This window comes from Dasypus novemcinctus, chromosome 26 (assembly GCF_030445035.2).
Source record: "Dasypus novemcinctus isolate mDasNov1 chromosome 26, mDasNov1.1.hap2, whole genome shotgun sequence".
In the NCBI taxonomy this organism is placed as follows: Eukaryota; Metazoa; Chordata; class Mammalia; order Cingulata; family Dasypodidae; genus Dasypus; species Dasypus novemcinctus.
This window is the reverse complement of record NC_080698.1, coordinates 42,866,330-42,875,405: the sequence shown is the minus strand read 5'-3', so window position 1 is coordinate 42,875,405 and position 9,076 is coordinate 42,866,330. Positions and strand designations below refer to the sequence as shown.

Below are 9,076 nucleotides of genomic sequence, written 5' to 3'. Positions count from 1 at the left end.
GAGAGCTAGAGACTGGATGATAGGATTACAGGAAATGGGGGGGGGGGCGGGGATAGGAAGGTTGTGAGTTGACACCTACATGGGTGAAATCTATGATAAAGTGGAGGTAAATAGTTGTACAGGGAAGGGATAAGATGGGGGCATAGGGATACTATTGGGTGGGGCTTTGCAGACTTGAGGAGGGCTAGCAAAGGGAGGATAGATCAGATGGCCCAAGGAATTGGGGGGAGGGTTGAGGGGAACAGATGAATATGGGAGATTGTCAGGTATATGGTTGAAACTATAATGTTGAGAAAACTCCTTAAAAAATATAATACAGAAGGGTTACTTGTTTAAGGTGCTTAATGGGAGGGATCTGACACAGGGGCAGGTTTCTAGGGAGTGTTTGAGTGCCCATCTTGTAATAGTGTGTTATATTATTGGGTGGGGACCCATACAATGAATAGGAAGGTATACTCCCATCCTGGGGAGGCCTAAGGTTCTCAAACATAGGAAATTGTGTCTCTTGAGAGAATTGGTGGCTCCCAATGGGTTAGGACAGTCTAGTGTGTCAAGCCCTCAAAATTGTTGCAAGTATCTGTGAATCTGGTCCTTCAAGCAATGAAGCTTGGTTATCACTGTGGGCCTTGAGCATTGGAGGGGAGAGGAATGGAATAGATGGAAGAGGAGGTAACTGGAGGGCAATGGAAGTGTTCCACAAGATCATGCAATGATGGATGTAGAACATCTTAAATTTTACCAAAAATGCATAGAAGTCTATAGGTTAAACTGTAAACCATAATGTAAATTAAAATTTTAAAAATTGTACAGTCTAAAATATAAACCATAATGTAAACCAAAATGGAACCATGTTTGATAGCTATGTTTCAATATCTGCACATCAGCTGCAGCAAATATAACATGAACATGTAAAAAGAACATTGCCAGGGAAGGGGGAAAAGGGTTTGATGTTGAATATATGGGAGTCCCCTATATTGCATAGGTGAATTACTGTGATCTAAAACTTCTTTGAAGACAAAATTAAAAATTTTTTTAAAAAAAAGGATGTAGACACTGAGAGAGGAATGAAAAAATTGCCTTGCCACTGTATATACAGGGCAATACCTATTACAGAGATGAGGGCAAAATGTCAAAAACAAAGTTTTATGGTATTTTTCATGTTTTAATACCCCAATTTATTTTTCACTTTATTTTAGTTTTCTAAATTAGTATATATTCTATTTCTAATCTTTAAATCTATCATTACTATTTCATTTTCCTACTAATTGAATTTGACAATACATTAGGCTCTATTTCTGAAGAAGTTTTGGACCACAGAGGGGCTCAATTATGGCAGGGGAAGAACACTGATGTGGAGTGTTGTTGATGGGGGACACATGGTTGGGAGGGAGTTCTCCAGGGCCTGTATATAGTATATATAAAAATATTCAGATACTCATTGGACATTTTCATAGTAGTTACAGTTACAAACAACAACTGAGGGAGTGCAGAGTTCCTAGCCAGTGGAGCTCTGTCACATCCCCCAATGGAACAGCAACAATTCCCCAAATGCAAGGGCAAAGACCAGTGAAGAAGGATAGTCCAATGATGGGCCCTTGATACTGATGACTATGTTTATGAGCCTGAAATTTCAACTAGGCCTAGAGCTGCAGGGTACCTAAGAGTTACCTTGTGAGAGCCTCCATGTTGCTCAAATGTGGCCACTCTATAAGCCAAACTAGCATCTAAAAGCATTACCTTCCCACCAGCATGGGGCATGACTCCCGGGGTTGAGCCTCCCTGGTGCTGAGGGATTACTACCAATCACTAGCTGGTGATAATGGTAAAGATAAATGAGTTTATATGGCTAAGAGTCTTCAAAAAAGAGTTGGGAGGTCATCAGAGGATTGTGTTTATGCACATCTCAGCAGCATCCAAGAAACAGCCAAAGTAGATAAAACCCCAGGTACTGGTGCTTCTGAGGGCTCTGGAGACACATAGGTTCTACAGTCATGGAAGATGGCTCTGGAGTTCAGTGCATTGTCAGTGGGCCCTACTTTGGAATTTGTGTTCCTGAGTGTGACAGAGTTGGACTCAGATCTGACCTTTCTACACATGCCTCTTCTGTCACTTTTACTGAAACTGTGATTGACACTGGGGTTGGTGTACACTCAGGAGACTTGAATCTCTGGACTGTCCATGTGCCAGCTGGGCCCTGAGCCTCAGCCATGTTGCAACTCCTACTTTCTGGTTCATTGGACTTACCCAGATCAGCTAACAGGGAGGTGAAAATGGTCAACCACCACAACAGGAAACCAAGAGTGCCTACAACTGCAAGTAGGAGAATTGCATCCATCAGCCATGTGGGATCTAAGCCCTCTCTCAATATAGAAGTGGAGTGGACACCGCCACCCTAGGTTCCACAAGATGGAGGAATAAAATATGGATTAGAGTGGACTTACGGATATTCTACTATAGAACTATTGTGACTATAGCAATGGAAGAAATTGTAGCATTGATGTGGAGACAGTGGCCATGGTAATTGCTGAGGGCAGGGAGAGGGAAGATGAGATGTGATGTAGGGGTATTTTCTGGACTTGGAGTTGTCCTAAATGATATTGCAGAGACAGATGCTGGACATTACATATCCTGCCATAACTCACTGAATGTGCTGGGGGAGAGTGTAAACTACAATGTATACTATAATCCATGCAGTGCAGCAGTGCTCCAAAATGTATTCACCAAATGCAATGAATGTGCCACAATGATGAAAGAGGCTGTTGATGTGGGAGGAGTGGGGGGGGGGGTATATGGAAACCTCTTATATCTTTTAATGCAATATATTTTGTGATCTATCTATCTCTAAAAAAAAAAGGTAATTAAATAAAAAATTCTTTAAAATAAAAGAAGAATATTAGTTTTTCCTCAATAGCCCTTGAGGTGGTTTGGGGCTCTGTTTCCCAGAAACTCATGTTCTTAAATCTAATCCATTTCTATGCATGTAAACCCATTGTAAGTAGAATTTTTTTATGAGAATACTTCAGTTAAGGTATGACCCACCTCATTCAGGAGAGGTCTTAACATCTTACTGGAGATCTTTATAAATGTAGAGAGAAAAGCCACAGAAGCCAGAAGCTGAAATTAACAAACCCTGGAAAAGAAAGGAGAGACAACAGGTGCCACCATGCCCCTTACCATGTGGCAGAGGAGCCAAGGATCACTGGCAACCAGTCTTCAGGAAGAAAGAATCGCCTTGACAATTCCTTGATTTGAACATTTTCCTGGATTCTAACCATAAGTGAATAAATTCGCATTGCTTAAGCCATTGCATTTCATGGTATCTGCTTTAAGCAGCCTGGGAAACTAAAACAGTCCTTTTCTCCTTCTTCTCCTAAGGAAATGTAATTTTTAACACATGGTCACCTAGGATTAAGACTGCATTTCCCATCCTTTCTTGCAGCAGCTTGTAGCTATAGAACTAGGTTCTAGCCAGTGGAATGTAATCTGTAGTGCCCTTAGCAGCTTCCAGGAATCTACCTGAAAAAACAGTTTGTGCATGCCTCTGCTTTTTCTTTTCTTTTTGTTTGCTCTTAGAGCATAAGGCTGAAAGCAATACCCTCAAGAGGGTAGACAGTAGCTGGAAATAGTCAGAATTCCTAAGAACTTCATGGAAATGAACCATTATGTTAGCCTGCACTGTATAATTCCCAAATTTTATATGGGTGCAAAATAAACTATCCATTTAAGTTTTGTGGCTGTTGCTGTTGTTCCTTGCAATTGAATCTCGTCCTAATTTATACAAAGAGTACCATATCTGCATATTTTCGCTTTTCTGTTTTCCCTTTCTTGTTCCTTAAAAATTAAAATGGCCTTGAGGGTGGTAGACTAACAGGTCGAGCTGAATGCACTCACAAAAACAATGGAGAAAGAGCCAAAAGCTGTCTCAGGGACCTGCTGTGGAGGTCAGCAGACCAGGACAGTGCTACACAACTCCTGGGACGGTGAGGTATAGAGAGACAAAGAAACCAAAACAACAAATGTGAGTTACCAAGCCCGTGTAGCGAGAAAGGACTCCTCCCCCATCCCAAAGATATTAAGCTGGGGTAAAACTTCTGGCTCAAGGCAGCCAACTGAAAGGGGAGCAGACATCTTCCTCCCTGTCAGCTATTTCAAGGGAAAAGGGAAGGGAGGTCAATGTGTGTTTCTTCAGTGAATTCCGCCAGCAGAGCCCACTTTGAATCTCAAATCTGGAGATTCAACACTTCAACACAGGAAAGTCAAGACTGAAACACCTCCATGGAATGATGCACTGACTAGCACCACCTGCTAGCCATTCTGGAAATTGCATGAACAAAACCTTCTCACTCTCTTTATCCAACCCCTGGGAGAAAATTTGCACCCCACTAGTGAGTCCCTGGTTCAATTTTGAAAACTTAAGCTGGGCAGTTTTAAAGACAGATAAGTTGAACCTAAAATCAAAGAAGGGCTGTGGAAAAAAAAAATAGGCCAGAGAGAGAAATTAGCCATCAGAATAAATTCACCAACATATTCAGATGCCCAGACATCAACAAAAAATTACAAGCCATACTAAGAAACAGGAAGCAATGGCTAAGCCAATAGAACAAACCAAATAACCTGAAGGGATACAGGATTTAATCAGTGATAATCACACACTCCCCTAAATCACTTCCAAGAATTTAAAGAAAATATAACAAAAGAAATAAAGGATACTAAGACAACACTGGGAGAGCATAAAGAACAATTTGAAAGCCTGCAAAGAAAAGTAATAGATCTTATGGGAATGAAGGTCACAATGTATGAGATTTAAAATATATATGAGGCATATAGAAGCAGACTTGAATTGATTGGAGACAGAATTAGTCGTTTTGAAGACAGAACATCTGAACTGGAAAAGACAGAACAGAAAGAGAAGAGAATTGAAAATATGAAATGGAGTTCCAGGGAATTGAATGACAATGTAAATTGCACAAACATTTGCATTATTGGAGTCCCAGAAGGAGAAGAGAATAAGAGGGGGGCAGAAATAATATTTGAAAAAATAATGACTGAAACTTCCTAACCCTTATGAAGGACATATATATCAGTATCCAAGAAGTACAATGCACCCCAAACAGAATAAATCCACATAGATCTATACCAAGACACCTACTATTCAGAATGACAAATATCAGAGATAGAGGATTCTGAAAGCAGCAAGAGAGAAGTAAAGCATCCCGTACAAGGGAAACTCAATAAGATTAAGTGCCAACCTCTCCTCAGAAATCATAGAGGAGAGAAGAAAGTGGTATGATGTATTTAAGGTACTGAATGAGAAAAACTGCCAACCAAGAATTCTGTATCCAGCAAAGCTGTCCTTCAAAAATGAGGGTGAGACAGACCTGGAACCAGAAGTAGAATCCTACTTCTCTATAAAATGCAGTTAACACATCAGCTGAACCATTTCCCAAATGCAGAGACACTTCTCTTATTTAAAGATGTGAAAAATGCTGGAGACTTGAGGAAAAAAGGCCATTTTAGATACTTGTGGCAGGAAACAAAGCAGTTCATCGCTATAAACTGGGAAAAATGAAGACAAGAACACTATTTACTGAAATTATTTTCAATCTTTCCCTAAATAATAATATTTCTGAGGCTTTGAAAAAATTTGGTATCCCAGCAAATGACAATTTATTTCTAATTGTTTACATTGAAGTGGGAGAAAAACAAATCAAGAATATCTAATACCTCAAGTAGACAGGCATCAGATTTCTCTCAAAAATCTTCCTGAAATAACAAATATTACAAAAGTCAAATAGATATATAAACTCTCTAAAGAAGAAGAAAGTATTGGAACATTATTGGATGGTATCATTTGTAGAATGTCAACAAAAGATGTTTTGTGAAATGTGAGAAATACTAGCAAAAAATTTAGTATTAAATTTAAAAAGCATTGATTTTCCTTTCCAGATTTTAAAATTAATACATGTTCATTGTAGAAAAATTTGAAAGCACAGAATAGCATGAAGAAGAAAAAAACTCAGTCTTTTTTTAATATATTAAAATATATCACTTTTACTATTTTTAAAAAATGAGGATAAGTTCAAAATCTTCACAAACAAAAACCAATAGAATATGTTACCAAAAGACCAGATTTGCAAGGATACTAAAGGAGGGGCTGAAGCCTGAAAGGAAAAAACAGGGCGAGAAATTTGGAGAAGAGTTTAAAAATGAAGAATATTGGAAAGGGAAATCTAGAGGATAAGAATACAGATAATAGAACAATATGACGACAGAAAGCTAAAGGACAAAATGGATGAAGCAATTTGAAGCTTTCAAGTAGCCCTTCACATCTCTCCAACGAACCCTGAAATATGGAAAAATCTTTCTTGGGCAAGAACACCCCAGGAGCAGCAGAAAGTAGCACAGAGGATTAAAAAGAGTGAAGCATCAGCAGAAGTAACAGGTTTTTCACCAAAGTCAATTCCTATGACTTTGAAAGTGATGAGTTTGTTGCTGTTTGGGCAGCTATTGTTGAGAAACAGAAGACATCTTCAACAAATAAAACAATGGTTATTGTGTCTGTTTCTGAGACTGTAGAGGCTGTAACTGAGAAGGAAGTTGGTGCTCCAACATCATATCGATCTGTTTTTGTCAAAGCCTGATGAAGGAAAATACATAGCATGAATTATTTGAATCTGTCTTTTTTATCATTTAAAGTTTTAGACACAGGGACATTTATTCCGGAGAAATAGGGCAAAACTCCTGTTTGTAAGGTAAGTTTTTCAGATGAAGCATATAAATCTAAATGGTAGCATTATTGTAGTGTTTGGACTATGTGTTGATAAGTTATGGTTTATACTTAAGATTAGAATTCTGAGCAAAATGTTTTTGATGAATAAATTTAATTTAATTCAAATATATGGATGGATACATTTTAAGGACACAACTTGAAAAGCAAATTCTTGAATAGGAAATAACTTGGTCAGTGTTATTAAAATGTTGACTCAATGACTGGTTTTGTGATAAAGGAAATAAGTGATTGCTTTCTCACCTAGAAATATACTGCTGTTACTATTCACTCGGTTTTCCTTGCTTCTGTAGAGTAAGTTTGTCACAAGCCTTAAATGTTTTTAATATTAATTTCAAAGTTGTGGTTTGGTTATATGTGGAATCTTTGGATTTCAGCCAAAAATACATGCAAATATGAACATCCTGAAGTTTTTCTTTTTTTATAATTTCTTTGTTTTTAATGAAGCTTTAGATTACATAAATGTTACATAAAAAATATAAGGGATTTCCATACGTGCCACTCCCTCCCCCTCCTACACTTCCCCCACATTAACAACATCCTTCATTAGTGTGGTACTTTTGTTATAATTGATGAATCCATATTGAAAAATTGCTACTAACTATGGATGACAGTTTACATTATAGTTTACACTTTGTCCCACATAATTTTGTAAGTTATGACAAAATATACAATGCCCTGTATCTGTCACTGCAATGTCATGCAGGACAAATCCAAAGTCCCAAAAATGCCCCCATATCATACCTATTCTTCCCTCACCCATTCTCAGAACACCTGGTGGCCACTGCCTTTACATCAATGTTAAGAGTTCTTCCATTGTGAGAATAATTATGTTTACAGTAGAAAAGTAATAAGTCCATTGTTCATTCCCCAGGCTTGAGGATTTGGGGATGGTGATGTCCATTTTGCTTCTAATTGAGAGGGGTCATAGATTCTATGGGGCAGACGGATAGAGCTATCTTGCTTGCAATGGCAGACGCTCTCTGTTCCTTGGGATGGGGGCTGTCCATCATCATCTCCTTGTTAGTTGTGAAGTTTCTCTTAATTCTGATTTGAGCTTAAGTTTTTGGCTTTAAAGAAGTTACAAGAACACCGAAAAGGTATAAAAGTCTATAGGTTAAAATGTAAACCATAACGTAAAACGTAAGGAAACTAAAAATTCAGAAAATTGCACAGTCTAAAATATAAACCATAATGTAAACCAAAATGGAACCATGTTTGATAGCTATGTTTCAATATCTGTACATCAGCTGCAGCAAATATAACATAAACATGAAAAAGATCATTGCTGGGGAAGGGGGAAAAGGGTTTGATGTTGGATATATGGAAGTCCCCTATATTGTATATGTGAATTACTGTGATCTTAAACTTTTGTGAAGACAAAATTAAAAATTAGAAGAAAAAAAGAAAGGAAGGGATGTAGGCACTGAGGAAGAAATGAAAGAAATTGCTTTGCCATTGTATATACAGGGCAACACCTATTGCAGTGATGAAAGACAAAACGTCAAAAAAAACTTTGTAATATTTTTCATTTTTTAATACCCTAATTTATTTTTACTTTATTTTAGTTTTTCTAAATTAGTATGTATTCTATTTCTAATCTTTAAACACATCACTGTAGTTTATTTCCCTATTAACTGAATTTGGCAATATATTAGGTTTCATTGTTGAAGAAGTTTTGGACCACAGAGAGGTTCCATCATGGCAGGGGAAGAACACTGGTTTGGGATGTTATTGATGGGGGGCACATGGTTGGGAGGGAGTTCTCCAGGGCATGTATGTAGGGTACATAAAAATGTTTGACTATATGTTGGGTATTTTCATAGTAGTTACAGTTACAATGACAACTGAGGGGTACTGTGTTCCTAGTCAGGGGAGCTCTATCACATTCCCCAATGGAACAGCAACAATCTCCCAAGTACAACAGCAAAGACCAACAAAGAAGGATGGTCCAACAATAAGCCCTTGATACTGATTACTATGCTTATGAGCCTGTATGTCTGAAATACGAACTAGGCCTAGAGCTGCAGGGTGCCTAAGATTTACCTCCTGAGAGCCTCCATGTTGCTCAAATGTGGCCAGTCTCGAAGGCAAACTCAGCATGCAATGCATTACTGTCCCCCAACATGAGACATGACTCTCGAGGATGACCTTCCCTGTTACCTAGGGTTTACTACCAAGCACCAGCTGATGATTTAACAAGAAAAAGACCTTGAATAAAAGGGTCAACTCAGACCAGCAGAATATCTCAGTCTACACATAGGATCATGTGTTAAAGCTGCTTTTTAA

The 9,076-nt window shown here is 38.2% G+C and overlaps 1 pseudogene; it reads left to right on the top strand.

Annotated features, from left to right (window-relative positions):
* Positions 1 to 5,413: 5,413 nt before the first annotated feature.
* Positions 5,414 to 5,882, top strand: LOC111761816 (EKC/KEOPS complex subunit TPRKB pseudogene; annotated as a pseudogene).
* Positions 5,883 to 9,076: the final 3,194 nt, after the last annotated feature.